Below are 17,985 nucleotides of genomic sequence, written 5' to 3' on the forward strand. Positions count from 1 at the left end.
CATGCATCAAAATGAATTCATCACTAGTAATTAGACGACTTGAACAAGATCAAGCTTGCTCCCCCATTGATATTTTTGGGCATGGCCATTCTCCAATTTGGCCAGCGTCATTTGAACCTAGTTAACACTGACCCAGTTTGTCAGAATTATTTTAATGGGTTTGCTGGCTTCTCCGTGTCTAAACAATACAAGTGCTGCCCCACGGCGACCTAGTTCACTGACCAAATTAACTCTTATTGTTTTCTCTGAAACCGCCGTCTTCATCTCTACTCTTGATACACCAGTCAAACTCAATGGTGCTCGGCTTAACATAGTGTGCACGACTGAAATCCACCCCACACTCTCTATACACCCCCCTCCACTCAGTCAAAGGAGCACTTCATACGCTGGAGGGGTGTGGGGGCAGTCAGTCACAGAGGGAGGATTGTGAGGGCTGCTTAAATAAACCGCCTGTCATCGTCTTGTGCCCAGCCTATGGCTTTTGGCAGCTTCAGATATGAAGAGGTGTGTGTGGTTGAGGGTATGTGTGTATGCGTGCCACCCGCCCTTGGATGAACAGCTGTTTTATCAACAAGGTTCAGAGAGTTGCATGGCATTAAAAAACTATTAGTTTACCTGGTCTAGCAGAAGGGTAGGCATAGAAATGAGTGTTTTGCTTTTGACACATAGTCATCAGCAGAGATTTATCTGGTATAGTCCCCTAGAAGACTGTCAACTAACATAATAGCTCCCTCAGAAAGGAGGGAAAGGCAATCCTTTAATTGTAACACTTTGATTCTACCAGTCTTTTTAATAGGAGAGGCCTCTCTTAGGCAGAGCCAAAATGGTAGATTTGCAGGCAGCTGCGAATGACAAATGAGAGGTTGTTAGTTGTGTGGTTTGGGTATGTTGCTTTCTAACTGCTCTTAAAAAGCTAAAAGTGTGAGTGCCGAAAAATAGTTTACAAGCGCCACAGACATGAAACTTTGAGCCTCAACGGACCTACTTGTCAAATGCAGAGGTGGATCACACTCCAGAGTTTAGAGACTCTTGACTCTCTCAGATAAACTACCTGAGAGAACTCCCCCTTGCTTTCATGTCTAATTATAGTCTTTGAAATTGTTAATGACGCTGTGTAAATTTGGCAAGCGGGTCCCGAACCATTCCCTTTGAAGTAGAAATCGTTTCCTTCAGAAGTTTAAATTTTTTTGTTTTACAAGTAAAGTGGTTGTCTTTGTAGTAGAATTTCATCTTAACCGCTGCTCATTTTGGCTCAAGTGGGTGTTGAACTATTTTAAGTTTTGCAAGAACGTACAGTGCCTTGCAAAAGTATTCATCCCCCTTGGCGTTTTTCCTATTTTGTTGCATTACAACCTGTAATTTAAATTGATTTTTATTTGGATTTCATGTAATGGACATACACAAAATAGTCCAAAATGGTGAAGTGAAATGAAAAAAATAACTTATTTCAAGAAATTCAAAAAAATTTATAACGGAAAAATGGTGCGTGCATATGTATTCACCCCCTTTGCTATGAAGCCCCTAAATAAGATCTGGTGCAACCAATTACCTTCAGAAGTCACATAATGAGTTAAATAAAGTCCACCTGTGTGCAATCTAAGTGTCACATGATCTCAGTGTATATATACACCTGTTCTGAAAGGCCCCAGAGTCTGCAACACCACTAAGCAAGGGGCACCACCAAGCAAGCGGCACCATGAAGGCCAAGGAGCTCTCCAAACAGGTCAGGGACAAAGTTGTGGAGAAGTACAGATCAGGGTTGGGTTATAAAAAAATATCCGGAACTTTGAACATCCCAAGGAGCATCATTTTAAAAATCCATTATTAAAAAATTGAAAGAATATGGCACCACAACAAACCTGCCAAGAGAGGGCCGTCCACCAAAACTCACGGACCAGGCAAGGAGGGCATTAATCAGAGAGGCAACAAAGAGACCAAAGATAACCCTGAAGGAGCAGCAAAGCTCCACAGCGGAGATTGGAGTATCTGTCCATAGGACCACTTTAAGCCGTACACTCCACAGAGCTGGGCTTTACGGAAGAGTGGGCAGAAAAAAGCCATTGCTTAAAGAAAAAAATGTGCAAACACTCCACAGAGCTGGGCTTTACGGAAGAGTGGGCAGAAAAAAGCCATTGCTTAAAGAAAAAAATGTGCAAACACGTTTTGGTGTTCACCAAAAGGCATGTGGGAGACTCCCCAAACATATGGAAGAAGGTACTCTGGTCCGATGAGACTACAATTGAGACCTCAATCCAATTGAGAATCTGTGATATGACTTAAAGATTGCTGTAAACCAGTGGAACCCATCCAACTTGAAGGAGCTGGAGCAGTTTTTCCTTGAAGATTGGGCATAAATCCCAGTGGCTAGATGTGCCAAGCTTATAGAGACATACCCCTAGAGACTTGCAGCTGTAATTGCTGCAAAAGATAGCTCTACAAAGTATTGACTTTGGGGGGGTGAATAGTTATGCACGCTCAAGTGTTCTGTTTTTTTGTCTTATTTCTTGTTTGTTTCACCCAAAAAATTATTTTGCATCTTCAAAGTGATAGACATGTTTTGTAAATCAAATGATACAAACCCCCCAAAAATCCATTTTAATTCCAGGTTGTAAGGCAACAAAATAGGAAAAATGCCAAGGGGGGTGAATACTTTTGCAAGCCACTGTATGTAGGTGCCAGAAATGTCAATTGCCTTGGCAGTGTTTATTCTAAGTGTTCTTTTGGAACTAAAGTCAATCTGCATCCAGAAGACGGACCAAACACACACTACATAGGGGAAAGGGGTAGAGTTCTAGACCAGCAGTTCCCAACCTTTTCCGTTCCTGGGACCACCAAATCACTGTCAAGCTCTTGAGGAGCACCATTCGCGGAGTTGCAGATGTAAAAAATTTTTTGCACATATATCTTGCCAGTCAAATTTAGTCCATTTTAGCAGTGAATGTAAGAAATTAAAGGCCTGTTTTTATAAACATTTTGCATTGTGTAAAGTAATGTAAAATTGCTTATAATACCAATAATACTCCCAGCTGTTATTATTTTTGGTAGAAGATTGCGGCCCGCCTGCAGTACCCCCACTAACCACCAATGGTCAGGTTGGGAACCACTGGTCTAGACGAGTTGCTTTTGGTCATCTGACTAGTCGAGTTGCAGATGCTGCTGATAGCCATTCCAGTGTCTGCATTGTTGTCAGCGTTGGTACACTGTCCCTTTAAATCTGCATCACGTCTCCCTCAACCTCCCAGGTTTTGTTGTGATTTCATTTGCTACCATGGCGACCCCACAACTCCTCCTGGTTGTTTATATTAACTTGTGTTTCTGTGGGTAAATCCGGACTGAAATTAGTATTTTGAAAAGTGCAGCGCAAGGATAGATGTTCTTTTGTGTCTCCGGGAGCTCCCCTTTGGCATGTGGCACCACTGGCTGCAGTGGCTTTTCACTGTGTTATTGGAGCCTGTTTCTCTTCAGCGTTGAGCTCAGCTAAAACTAACAGGTCAAGAGTGGCAGCACAAAGTACAGCCTTAGTCTATTTAATGTGCTGCTATGATGTCATTAAATTGCCCATCTCTGGTGACTCTTGCCTGGGCCCAAACTAATCAGAACTGAATAGATCTGCCCGAAAAAACCACTCACGGCAGGTTATTTAGCTTTTTAGTAACTCTTTAGAAATGGTCAGTTGCACCTCTTTACTATAGAAAAGGCGATCACGAGCTCTGCTATATGAGTGAGCTGATAATGGTTATGGAACGTGATTTGGGCTGGGTAACTCAAGACATGAACTCATTGTCATACATAAAATGCACAGCTTTGGCTGAGGTGCTGACTCTTTGTATTGCCATAATAGAAAACTCTGAGTTCCTAATGGATTATAGAGACCGGTCTACTGACTTTGTATACAGTGAGAGGCCCCCTCGGGGACAGGAATGTTGGAGGTTTTCTAAGCCATTTCTTTGAGGTGGCCTCGAGCCTGCGTGAAAATACTACGACTCCCAGGGGGCCATGCATTGTAAATAAGAATGTGTTCTTAACTGACTTGCCTAGTTAAAATAAAATAAAAATGCACCTGAGCTCAAGGAGTGATGGGAAAGTGAAAACACCACCCTGGTTGTCTGAATGAGGAAATTCTCTTTTCTCATAGGCCTGTACTATTGTCATGTGAATTTCTATCTCTAATTCAACCTAAGCTTGAATCATTACCAGAGGTTGTAAGGCTCTGGTTTTAATCATCAATGATTCAAGGTCCACAACCACGAAGAAGGATTTTTTGTATGTTTATTCATGGAGAGCTCTGGGGCCAAAGACCCAAACATACGATTTTATACCTCCTGAACTTGACTCCTCCCACCTTTAGGTGGGTTTTCTAAACAGTTTCCGCCTTCCCCCTTGAATGTTTAGTACCGCCCCCTCTGTTAGTGGGTTGACACTACATGATAATTCTAACATTTATACTGTATTTGGGGTGAAATCCTTTAGTCATTATTCTTAAAATCCAAATTAATCTAACAACTATTCTAGTCTGAGAAGTCTATTTTCATGAAAGCCACACATACAAATACACCGACATGGAGAACAATGAACTCAACAGCACTGATTTCACATGTGGAAAAATATGTATATATACTATCTCTCTTTGTAAATTTATATTACATCTGACGTCAGAGCTCGGCAAGTTTGAGAGCATATATTTTTTTTTATTTATTTCCCACGTCAAACCCCCCAGATACTGCAGCACGAGCCCAGGCATCATTCAACCACCTTTATGAAACCGTAAAGAACCTGAACACGGCATCTGGGAGACGCAATCTCAAGAGCTGCATCTAAATACAGATGTGACCTTCCTCTGCTGCTTAAAGGGAGGAGGAGGTGAGCGAAATGGGGAGGGTGGGAGGGGAGGCCTGCAGAGATGAGGGCTGCGGAGGTGAGGCTGTTTCAGAGTGATTGAAACCAGCCGCATCGGCTCCCTCTGACTCCTTAAGCCTGACCTCTGACCCCAGCCCCCCCCATCCTCATGACAGGTCATTTAGTGACAGGGGGCAGAACAGTTACAAAATGGAGATGGAGAGAGCTCAGCGGGAGCACCTGCAGAATGGCAGCGGCATTCCAACACTGACTGGGCCCTGAGACACACAGATGTCATATGAGACCATGGGGACAGGTTTGGATTGGAGGAGGGGTGTGGAGGAAGTTTGGGGTGATGGGGGGGGGGGGGCAGTTGGTGGAGTATCAGGCCAGCTCTTACCCTGCAACCCTAACAAGGCGTCCTATCAAAAAGTCAGGAGGAAGAGCATTAGTGACACACACAGTGGTAATTACCTTTACGAGAGCTCCCGAGGCAAAGCCTGCATTGTAAATATATTAATGCAGTCCGTAAATAAAATGCTAAATGAGTGGTCGAAGCATTCATTATTTGTCGACTCTAGTTATTTTCGAAACCGGGCTTTGTCAGATTTATGAAGTAGGCCACTGTTGGCAGACTTTGCATCAGAGATGTCCCGTAAAGGGGACTCTTCGTTATGATCCTAGAGGGACAAAGAGGAGGTAGCACCAGAATGTCAGACTGACTGCTGACAGTGTCTGTGTGCCAATTCCCTCATGCTGTTTCCCAAATCACTTTCATTTGACCACTGAACCTCATTTGAACTGTGTTAGATGGCCCTGTTCAGGTATGTACTGCGCTAACCACAGATGGATTATTGGACGGATGGAAGCTAGCTAAATTAGTTTCTGCTTTAGGGCTGCTTTCATACTCCATTTACTAGAGAGGTCTAAATTAGTCCTGAGTGCATTAACATGTCGTCCAACCTTCCAGGACACCTGCTATACATATGTTCAAGTTAAAGACACACACACACGCGCTCTCTCTCTTAGTTAATGGTTCTTAGAATATCTCTTCCAGTCTGTTAACTTTGGTAAATGGCTTGAAGTTTGATAATTCTTAATGAAAATTCACTTGGAATTATAAACATTTTAAGCAAGTGTCAGTGAGTTTGGCTGCTTCCTAAACACATGTATTAGCATATTCAGAGTTTATTAACAATGTTAGAGTTGAATCCTCTTCAATAGGCCCGAGGTGCTCTATTCAAAATCCCAGTCTATTCTGCCTCATCTCCTCTCACAATAATCCCACCCTGGGTTACAATGGTTAGATGTTTTATTAGCGCTAGCTAGCGGGGTGCTATTTGTTCTGGAAGAGTCTGTGGTCTTAATGATGACGCTCTGTAGGTACACCCCTTACCCTGTTCAGCCTTAAATCAATGGACCCACTTTTTCCTCTACCCCTGTCCCCCCCTACCGCTGCTCCCACACTCCACTGTGCCACTGCATTCCCAGCCTGGCGGGGCAGTGTCTGTAGGCCAGGGCGATGTCACGCACCACTGTCAGCCCCCCCAACCACCACAGAGGGGCGGGGTCACAGGTTCAAGTGCTCCCCGTGGAATAATGCCTGGTATACCTAGCGACTGTACGCCGGCCCACATACTGGCTAATGTGGTAATTAATTTCTAATGAGAAAGGAATTGCCTGGCCGCGTACCAGCTCTCTCTCTCTCTCTCTCTCTCTCTCTCTCTGTCTCTGTCTCTGTCTCTGTCTCTGTCTCTGTCTCTGTCTCTGTCTCTGTCTCTGTCTCTGTCTCTGTCTCTCTCTCTCTCTCTCTCTCTCTCTCTCTCTCTCTCTCTCTCTCTCTCTCTCTCTCTCTCTCTCTCTCTCTCTCTCTCTCTCTCTCTCTCTCTCTCTCTCTCTCTCTCTCTCTCGTCTCTGTCTCTGTCTCTGTCTCTGTCTCTGTCTCTGTCTCTGTCTCTGTCTCTGTCTCTGTCTCTGTCTCTGCTCTCTGTCTCTCTCTCTGTCTCTCTCTCTGTCTCTCTCTCTCTCTCTCTCTCTCTCTCTCTCTCTCTCTCTCTCTCTCTCTCTCTCTCTCTCTCTCTCTCTCTCTCTCTCTCTCTCGTCTACGTGGGATAAAAATGGAAAAGGAGGAGAAGCTATCCTCTCCTAAGCTCATCCCTGCTGAAGCGTCTGAGGAGAAACATTCCTCACATGCTAGTGTCAGGGTGGCTGTGGATTGCTATACTCCCACACATTGCCTTACTAGTAGACTGGAGTCTCCATGTTTGGGAGCGGAACTACCCTGTGGCGAAATCTCACACCTCGTAGGTTGTATGGAGGACCCTGTGAGATGGGGATGAAAGGGTTTTACTCTGTACTTGTGGTTTTAATACGAAAGTATGGGACTGTCTTTTTGTTGGTTTTTCAATTCTGTCCAAGCTCTACCAAGCACCCATTCACAACTCACATCTGGCAAAGTGCTATTAGCATCATTCAAACATTGTTTCATTTTTGCCAGACAAAGGGGGGAAATGATTATTTAGCCTATTCAATGTTACTTAATTGAAGCCGGTGTGGTTTTTGGTCAGCGTCGCGGCGGTCTGTATTGATACGATTTCCTGAAGGAAACAATCCTGTCAAATGCAGGAAGTCATTAGGAAGCCAGGGCCTCACGTCTCTCCCTACTGAGTCAATAGTAGCCAGGGCCTCACGTCTCTCCCTACTGAGTCGATAATAGCCAGGGCCTCCCGTCTTTCCCTACTGAGTCAATAGTAGCCCAGGCCTCACGTCTCTCCCTACTGAGTCGATAATAGCCCGGGCCTCTCATCTCTCCCTACTGAGTCGATAGTAGCCAGGGCCTCACGTCTCTCCCTACTGAGTCGATAGTAGCCAGGGCCTCACGTCTCTCCCTACTGAGTCAATAGTAGCCAGGGCCTCACGTCTCTCCCTACTGAGTCAATAGTAACCAGGGCCTCACGTCTCTCCCTACTGAGTCAATAGTAACCAGGGCCTCACGTCTCTCCCTACTGAGTCAATAGTAACCAGGGCCTCACGTCTCTCCCTACTGAGTCAATGGTAACCAGGGCCTCACGTCTCCCCCTACTGAGTCGATAGTAACCAGGGCCTCCCGTCTCTCCCTACTGAGTCGATAGTAGCCAGGGCCTCCCGTCTCTCCCTACTGAGTCGATAGTAGCTGGTGGGCCTTCCCTATTTAGCCACTGTGAATGAGCTTAGCGCTTGTCATAATAAAGGCAGGAAATGAACTGTACTCGCAGAGGAGAAATGAACTGTACTCACACAAGTGAAAGCAGGATGCTCATTGTGCTTTTAATTGACCTAACTGGGTTTGGAGAAAAAAAGAGAAGGGACTGAATCCTCTGTTAAGGTAAAAATAGAACCCTGCTCAAGGTAGGAAAAAGAAAGGACGCTCTTAATAAGGAAACGTTTATTACATTAAAGAGCAACTTTTTTTGGTGTAGTAATTATACAGTCTACTGACTCAAGTTATAAATCATGTTCTTCCTAGACTAGAACACTGTAAAAATAACGAGGAACGCTGTGCTTTTGATTCAAACACAACGCATGCAAAAACATCACGTCACCTGAGTTCAGGTATGAACTGTGTGGGGCCGGCTGCATTCCTCAGGACCAGCCTGTTTGCCTTGGCTAACCGCACCAGGCTGGCTGACTTCTTCCCTCAGGCATTTTAGCCTGAATCACTGTAGTAGACGGTTACCTCAACTGTCACCGCCGCTGAAGCATTTTAGAGCTCGAGTTTTAGTTCGTAGGTTGTTTTTTTGACTGCATCTTAATCAGATTTAAATGTTTGGGATTTACTTTTTAATAGTCAGGCATCATTGTAGGTTGCTCTTAACTTTCACCCCCTAAAGCCTAATGCATTTGCTAGCAGTCAATGCTAACTAGCTAAACGCTAACTCCTGGAACAATTTGGAAATTGTGATTCTATTTGCATCCTGAGGTGACGGATCAGAGGATATCTGGCACACATATGTGGGCTAAGTCTAATTGATATTTAGCTTTGCCCAGCTTAAACTAGCGGTAAGCAGATTTGTATTGAGGATTTTCCAGATTAAGTCCAGGAGTTCAATCTCTCCTGCTTTGGCTGTCCTCGCTCATTGTCCCAAATGCCCCCTTAACCTGGGATTTACTAGCATATGAGGAGGAAATGAGGATAGATAAAACAATAAATTCAAGGCAAAGCCCCTCTCTATGGAAATGAGATGCACACTCTGCATCGTCTGTCACTTCAGGCACACGTCCTGTTTTTTTTTCTCGATAAATTGATTTTGGATCCCTGAGCGGCTCCATATTCCCTCAAAGTTGAGCTTCATCAACATCTGTAAGTGAATTACTCAAGGTAAAACCCATCCTAATGGAATCGCAGGGTCCGGCCGTACATTTCTCCCCATTTAGGTTTTTCTGCCTTAATAATGGAGGACATTAGATTGACTGCCTTCCTGTTTGGGTGGATGGAGGGGAAGTGGAGGCGGATACGGCCATCTTGTCTTTTGTTTCTCAGTTTTCTCTAGTGATACACCTCAAACCTGGAGGCAACGTTAAACCAAAATGCTGCCGTGTCTGTTTACGGCTGCAAGTCATACCAGTAGAATCCCAGGCAGGCACTTCATTTAAGTGTAGTTAAGTGATTTAGCATCTGTTTTTTTTATAGGGCCCTTGTGAGCCACAACATCTCTGTCCACCCCTGTGGCGTCAGGGCTCCTATTTGAATTTCTTTGTTGCCCTGAATATTGTTGTAAGGGTGTGTGTTTATATGAAGGGGGTAGGAGGCTAGGAGCTGGTGTGTGTGTGTAATATTCAGCGTGACCAATGTGCGGCTCATTTGAGGCTTGTTGGTGTGTTCTCAGGGGGCACATGGCTTTATCTACTGCCCGCAGGGCGGAACCAGCCTCCATTCTTCATATAACCCATTCCTACCCCCCCAACTAACCTTAGAACACAGTCAGCACAATCAATAACAACCCCCCCCCCCCCCCCCCTCCCCCCCTACCTCTTCTCTCTTCTGTCCTGGCACCCCCTAGTTTCCTGGTTTCCATTTATCAAGAGTGCGTTTTGATGTCGCTTCATCACTCTGTCAACCCCCTAACACCTCAGTTTGTATAATTGTATTAGATTCTCTACGGTGGCAATATTTTTCGCCCCGCCTCAAAGTCTCTGGGAATCCAAAGGGCTTTTCCAAAGCACTAAAGAACCAGCCATATGTTGTAAGTATCTTTGCCATAAATGTAATATTCATTTTTCCATGTGATGTTGCTTAGTCATGGTTCATTGAGTTCCCCAGTTGCCCCCGCTGCATGAAGTCTAATGTTATTTATTTCAAACCCATTTCCATTGTTGACTCTATGGGTTCTCAGTGATTTGTCCTTTATGACGTAGATTCCATGAAAAGCAGATTCCAAGCCATGGATTCTAGAAAGTCATTCACACTGGAAACTAATCGCATGCACTGTATTCATACAGTGATATAGTTATTATCTGACCTCACATTTGTTTGCACATTCTTTGAAACTCTAGCTGGGAATGAGCGTGTAGGCTGCGACAATGTTGAAGAACTACTTTATAATGATCGCTATTATTACAGACCAGAAGTAACTGTCAAAGGATTGTGTTTGAGTTTGTAGTACACTGTGGATCATGCGTTGGTGAAATGATTTTATGAAGACTGTGTTTAAAAATCTAACTTGGGCATCTGCCTTCTTGTGAGGTGCTACACCTCTTATCTCTGGTTTGTATAAAACAGATGCCGCCTGATAAACTGTCACCTGAAAATACTCTTAGCCCCAAGTCTGTCGCAACATGATTAAGATTTATACTAGAAATAACATGGCAGACAGAGAAAGAGAGAGATGAGGGGGGAGGGAGCGAGAGATGAGGGGGAGACAGAGAGAGAGGGGCAGACAGAGAGAGACAGAGAGAGAGATGAGGGGGGAGGGAGTGAGAGATGAGGGGGGAGGGAGTGAGAGAGAACCCTCTTTGGCTATTACGCGCACGCTTGAAAGCCACATTAGATCTCTTTCCCCATACAGCACACGACCATTAATAATGGATACAGCAGTCTACCTCTCTGTCCACCCCTCCCCCCACCCCAGTCCTTCAAGGCGTTCGCCCCCCCCATACCTACCCTTCCCCCTGTATTTCAGCTGTGAGAGTCGTCGCCAGCAGCCATGGCAGGTGCGCGTTCATTACACAGACAGGGACACACAGCCTGTAGCTCACAGACAGGGACACACAGCCTGTAGCTCACAGACAGGGCCACACAGCCTGTAGCTCACAGACAGGGACACACAGCCTGTAGCTCACAGACAGCAGTGAGCGCCAATGTCTGCCTGGGAATACCATTTAAATGCGTGCTACACATTTTTACTTTTTCAGGGCTTGTCTTTTACTTACTAATGGATGAGGTGCGTTGAGTGGCGTCTGCACTCATCGCAGGCCCAGTCACTTTGGTTTCCCAAAGGAAGTGACTGTAGCCGAGGACGTGTACAGTAGGTTGATGTAAATGTTAGTGTTTCCAACAGGGTCTCATTATGACGATATCATTACCATATTCAATCATCATGACATGTCAACACTGCCGATATCATTTATACATGATAAAGAGGATGAGGTTTAGGTTTTGGAAGACAATGGGCTCTACACACGTCTTATCTCTGGGAGGGACTTTACCCGTTGATGGGATCTTTAGTCTTCTCCATATTGACATGGTCCTGATGGTCCACTACCTGTCTGGAGATGGAAGCCATCTTATTGATTGATTGATTTTTATTTGCCAGTTTATCCTAAATGAAAAGGAGTCTCCGCGAACTCCGGATTAATGCACACTTTTCAATTAATTAGGCTGAGCTTTTGGTCGTCAGACCTTCATTTTTACATTTTAGTCATTTAGCAGACGCTCTTATCCAAATCGACTTACAGGAACAATTAGGGTTAAGTGCCTTGCTCAAGGGCACATCGGCATATTTTTCACCAAGGCAGTTCGGTTACTGGCCCAATCTCTTAACCGCTAGGCTACCTGCTGCCCTTCATCAGAACGTTTGCCAGTTTATCACCATATTAGTAATGTAATTCAAAGCAATGCTTGTTTGACACAATTGTTATTTGAAATCTTCTGGACATCAGAGCAACCTTTTAGGGAATCTTATTTGAGTCAGAAAAGGATGGTCATATGATAGATAGAAAACCTTGCAGAGAGCAAATCCAACTGACAATCTCTTAGAATAAAATATAAACCATTGGAACCAAGACTTATAACTGATGTTGGCACAAAACGGAGGGAAACTTGGAGCATAACTAATGAAATTACAGATAACTAAAATGTACGCTTAATCCAGTATAAACTAATGTATAGAATGTATTATACAGGAGACGACAAAATTCACAAATTCTACAGCACAACGGCAGAGTCATGTCTTATTTGTACAACTATAATGATTAAATAATCCATGCTGATAGTACTGATCAGGGTTTTAGACAGAAGCGGTTGTTTTTCCACAGCACTGCGGACTCCCCGTCACCTGGTCACGGTGTGTAGTAAGCGCCTCAGTGGCAGGAGGCCTATTTCCTCTCCTAGAGAGACCGTGTGAGACAAGCTAGCGTCTTAACGGAGAAACGGGACTCGGCTAAACCGTAACTCCCAGTGACATGATGAGGACATGTTTACAACACCCACGCAGACGATGGATAGGACACACACTGCCAGAAGGGTTATATTTATCTAAGTATATTTCCCTGGATGTGTGATCCTTAATGGGGTCTTAACTGTTCTATAATTTCCAACGGTAATGCTGCAAAGTGGTGGGATGACACCTCTTGTTGACATGTCCTCCACAGAGAGGAAGTAGCTACTATTTTACATCGGGGCTCGATCCGTATAGGCTGAAGTAGAATCCTCTGTCTAAAAGGTGATACAGCCACACTAAACTGTTTTAAGAGGTCCACTCCTGAGATTATGCCTTGAACTTTTGCCAATCGTCACACTTTCTCACAGAGAGAAGATGGTACACAAAGGGCAGCTCATGCTCATTGCCTGTGTGATATGATGGATGGGCCAAGTCCTATTTGCACCCAGATAAAGCTTCTCATTTGGAAATGAAATATTGTTTACCTTTTTGTTGACTGAAGCCTAGACGGCAGTGTGACTGCACTGCAGACGAGATTTGAGTGTTTGTGGTTGTGCATAGACTGTGTGTGTATTTGTGGGTCATTGTGTGACTGTGTACACATTTAGAACACCTATGAATCTGAATAGCACTATAATGCCCATACATTCATTTTGCGTTTGTGGAATGAACAGTTATAGGGGTAGGCCTTATGTTAGCTTGTAGGAACTTGGGACTACTAAGACTTATCGGTCTGTGTTAGCCTGGCCTCTGGAGAGCATCCTCCCTCCCTCCGTTCCTCTCCTCTCTCTCCCTGAGGAGATCTGTCTTCCTGTCGTCCCATTGATCCCTGGGCCTCATTAACATGAAGAAAATGTCACGGCACCAGAGATGGGAGGGTCCAGCCTGCTTGACATCGAGGCGGTGTGTAAAGGAGGTGTGTAAATAGAAGGGTAATCATTTATCTGGGAAGAAGAAACACACTAACAGCTCAATGGATGTTTTGTTTATCCTCCATAACGTCAGAAAACATATAGGCCTATAGACCAAGGAAATAAAGCACCGTTTTACAAATAGAAGGTAGCCTATTAAATCTAAGCAGGTGTTTGGCAGTAAACTGGAGTGCTGTAAATGTGTAGCCACTGATTCATATTGAAAATGTTTAAGTTTGCGCATCTCATCTGGCCATTGACAACAAATCCCCTTCAGAGGGAAAATACATGTAGCTTCTAGCTCCCATCAACTAGCCTCGTTCTAAGCTAGCTAACTGTTAAGTAGAGAACAGACTTTCAAATAGATGTTAGCTTGCTACTTAGTTAGCAACTATTGGGTCAGGCTAAACATATCCACAACATATCCATTACCTTCACACTCCCAAGGCTTGCTCCAAATGTAAAAAAAAGAAATTTGCTTAGTCGCCTGTAAATTAAACACAAGTCTCCACCGTGCTTCTGGGAACTCGCAGATCTTTTTTTGTTCTCGTCAGATGTTGTATTTTTAATTTGCTCTTCATTTACATTCATATTAGATTTGTTGTGTGCCATATGCTCCATGTTGTCATGGGATACCAGAAGAGGGGCTTTCTGAGGCAGCTGAACCACTCGCTCATATTTGTTTTTAAAGAGGAGATAAGGAGAGGAAATGTTCCTCCTGAAGCGTTAGTCAATGTTTGACAGCCGGACACCCTCCTCCCTTGTTTCATGTTGTGACTGGTGGCAACAGGTTTTATGTGTTATGCGTCCAGTAAGACAAAAATAATAATATTTTAAAGCTAATGACGTAAGTCGCTACGATCACAAATAGTGATTTACTGAAAACAGTTGTTGCTAAGAGACAAACATACATTGATGATGAGGAACACAAGAATGTGTCATTTACATGTTCTCCTTTTGGTTTTAAAATACCCCAAACCTCTTATCCTTCTGTAATTCACTCTGTCCCCCCTGTGGATGTGTGTCAGTAAATGAGAGGCATTGTTTGATGGGACCAGAGGAAGCCGAGGACTGTCCATTTTAATAAGCACTATGCCTAGTGAAGTGTTACAGAGAGTAGAAGGGGCAGGCCGAATCATTACGCCTCGTCCACTTCCTACCGGGCTGAGCCACAGGTCGCCATGGCGACAGCCTCTGATGGAGACCGAGGACAGCGCAGACGGCCATTAACAGCCCATTCCCTCTTAATTAATGACTATTCCACTGGCTCAGAATCAGCGGCCTCGGGAAAATGGACCTTCTACTCACACTCGCGAGACGCGAACATCGTCTGGACAAAAGAGAAAAGGGCGGTCGATGTGTTTGAGGAAGGGGTTATGACATGTTTTGTGCCAGATTTAAATTGTATTTCCACAAAATCTCTAGCTGTTAGCCAGGATCGCGTCTGGGAGGGCTAAAGTGAGATGTTGAAAAACAGGATGGGTGATGGATCAGAATATGGTTTACGGTAAATGTCTAGACCGTGAGCCCGGAATTATCTGCCACATTTGCATAACCATTTCTTCCCATGTAACACACTCGTCTTATTCATGGACACAGTGATGGACAGGAATAGTTTAGTAAGCTGTACGCCTTCATTCATACATACATGCATACATACATACATACATACATACATACATACATACATACATACATACATACATACATACACACACACACACACACACACACACACACACACACACACACACACACACACACACACACCCCTCTTCCACCCGTGTATATCTGACTGCTCTCAGATAATCAGTGCACTAATCAAGTTATGAATGGTAGCCACGTAGTAAATATGAGTCAGACATTATTGGGTTTGTAATCAAATCTAAGGTCTGCTCCCCCGGGGGGGATTTCAGTCAGTCATAGCGAAGGCTTTGAAGTGCCGGCAGACCAGGCTACCCTCCCCCTCTACCCTCTCCTCAACCACACAGTGCCCCCCCCCCCCCCCCCCATCCCCCCAACACACACACACACACACACACACACATTATACAGACGCTTGTGCCCACACACTCACATTGTTTGAACACACACACTGCAATCAGTGCCACACAGACAGAGACGCAGGAGCCGGCAGTATCCAGGCCCTGCCAGCCCGTCTAATCAGGAACAATACTGTTACAAGAGTGTTCTGCATTCCCTGTGCTCTGCTTCTCTGTGGTGAGGACAGATAGTCACAGTCGCAGCGTTTTGGATCATCATTTACTCTTATCACAGGTGGACATGTTTTACAGATTAAAGGGAATTATGTTGATGTTTGATGCACCTCATTTGTAGGTGGTCTCCCGAATGCAATGGTCATTTGTTGACTGTTTGTTGTGTACTTACTGTGTTTTTGAAAGGCAGTCGGACGCTTTCCCTTCACCACACATTAACGATACAGCAACAACCCATTATTCACACGAGGGTGCAACATAATGAATCTATTGGGGAACGCCTCCTGCATAGATGGATAGCTACAAGATGTGAGATAACGATGCATGTTACGGTGATTCCGGTTATCCCGGCAGATACTTCCTGTTGTCTGTGCGATGTCCTCCTTTCCCCCGTGTGGGAGCAAATCCAACCAAGTCTGCTTATACATCAGCTCATCCCTAGTCTCACCTCAATGTCTCTTCAGTGAATCAAAGGCTGTGGACAATCACCTCAGTGCTTCCTGACGCAGTAGAAATAGAATAGTTGAAGTAATATCTAGTCATTCTATTTCTATGGCCACCCTAAACCCCGGTATTCATTCACCGAGCAACCAATGACAGGCAGCCTCCTATCAGCTCCCTGCCGTGTCAGGCCTTCAGTTAATGTAGTCATTAACGGGATCCCATCACCCGACAGCCATGACGATGTGGCGTCGCGCCGCGCCGGAAGCACACGCCATCTCTCCGTCCCGCCATCCCACCTGTATTTGCATTCTAATGACACTGGTAAATCCCCTGTGCGTTCACGTGAACTTTCACCCCTGGCGTGTGCACTGTGCACGCTCTGTCGGCTGCCTGGCCGGAGATGTAGCCGAGACTCCATGAAAGGGGGGGGAGAGGGCGGCAGAGGGAATGAACGAGGAAGAGGTGAAAAGGAGAGAGCGATCGAGAGAGAGGAGGTATGCATACATGTCTGCCGTATTGTTTTACCCCCTGAATCCCTCACGCTCTGCCGTGGCCTTTGGCTAAACTGGGGCCAGTGGTGCGCCAGTGAAATGTGAGGCTGTTTACGAGACGCGCCAGCTCATTTCCTGTTGAGACAGTGACTCTGCTAGGCCTATGAGCTGTTTTTATGCTTTAATCTTCTTCTTCTCTGACCACAGTGATCGTTGCTTGGCGAGCTCTAGTGTGCCCTGAGAAACTTTTATTTCCAAGTCTCTCTCCAAGTTGTTATGCATCTCACTCGGAGACGAGATAGAAACCAATTATTCGCATGGATAAATGCCCTAAAATATATTTTCCAAGATTTGTAGCGCTCCTCTAATGGATTAATCTCACCCACAATCACATATACACTGAGTGTACAAAACATGATGAACTCTTTCGATGAGACTGACCAGGTGAGTCCAGGTGAAAGCTGTGATCCCTTATTGATGTCACTTGTTAAATCCACTTCAATCAGTGTAGATGAAGGGGAGGAGACAGGTTAAAGAAGGGATTTTTAAGCCTTGAGACAATTGAGACATTGATTGTGTGTGTGTGCCATTCAGAGGGTGAATGGGAAAGACAAAACGTTTAAGTGCCTTTGAATGGGGTATGGTAGTTAGGTACCAGGCGCATCGGTTTGTGTCAACTGCAACGCTGCTGGGTTTTTCACATTCAACAGTTTCCCGTGTGTATCAAGAATGGTCTACCACCCAAAGGACAGCCAGCCAACTTGACACAACTGTGGGAAGCATTGGAGTCAACATGGGCCTGCATCCCTGTTGTACGCTTTCGACATCTTGTAGAGTCCATGCCCCAACGAATTGAGGCTGTTCTGAGGGCAAAAAGGGGGGGGAACTCAATATTAGGAAGGTGCTCTTAATGTTTTGTACACTCAGTGTATGTTTTATCTACAGTGGGATCTGAAACTCCAAAGACTTGTTGGCTGCATTTGCAGTTCATTTTGATTGTTTCAGATTGTGTGCCCAATATAAATAAATGGTAAATAATGTATTGTGTCATTTTGGAGTCACACTTACTATAAATTAGAATAGAATGTTTCTAAACACTTCTACAGTAATGTGGATGCTACCATGGTTACGGATCATCCTGAGTGAATCGTGGATAATGAAAGTTAGAGAGTCAAAGATCATACCCCCAAGACATGCTAACCTGTCACCATTACCAATAACAGGGAAGGTTAGCATGTCTTGGGGGTATGATATTTGTCAGGAGTCAGGCTCAACCACTCAGGAACAATCAACCTCTTGGAAAGCCATTCTGGTGTGTGTTTTGCATTCAGATGTGTGTAAATTATATCCCAGGGTTAGGTTTTCAAAAGACTGAGGAGGGTTTTCTTTAAACTCACCAGTCTCTGCCAATGACAAGCATACCCATGACATGTATTTTCAAGTACTGCTG

This window comes from Coregonus lavaretus, assembly GCF_964263955.1.
Source record: "Coregonus lavaretus genome assembly, chromosome: 37".
NCBI classification, from domain to species: domain Eukaryota; kingdom Metazoa; phylum Chordata; class Actinopteri; order Salmoniformes; family Salmonidae; genus Coregonus; species Coregonus lavaretus.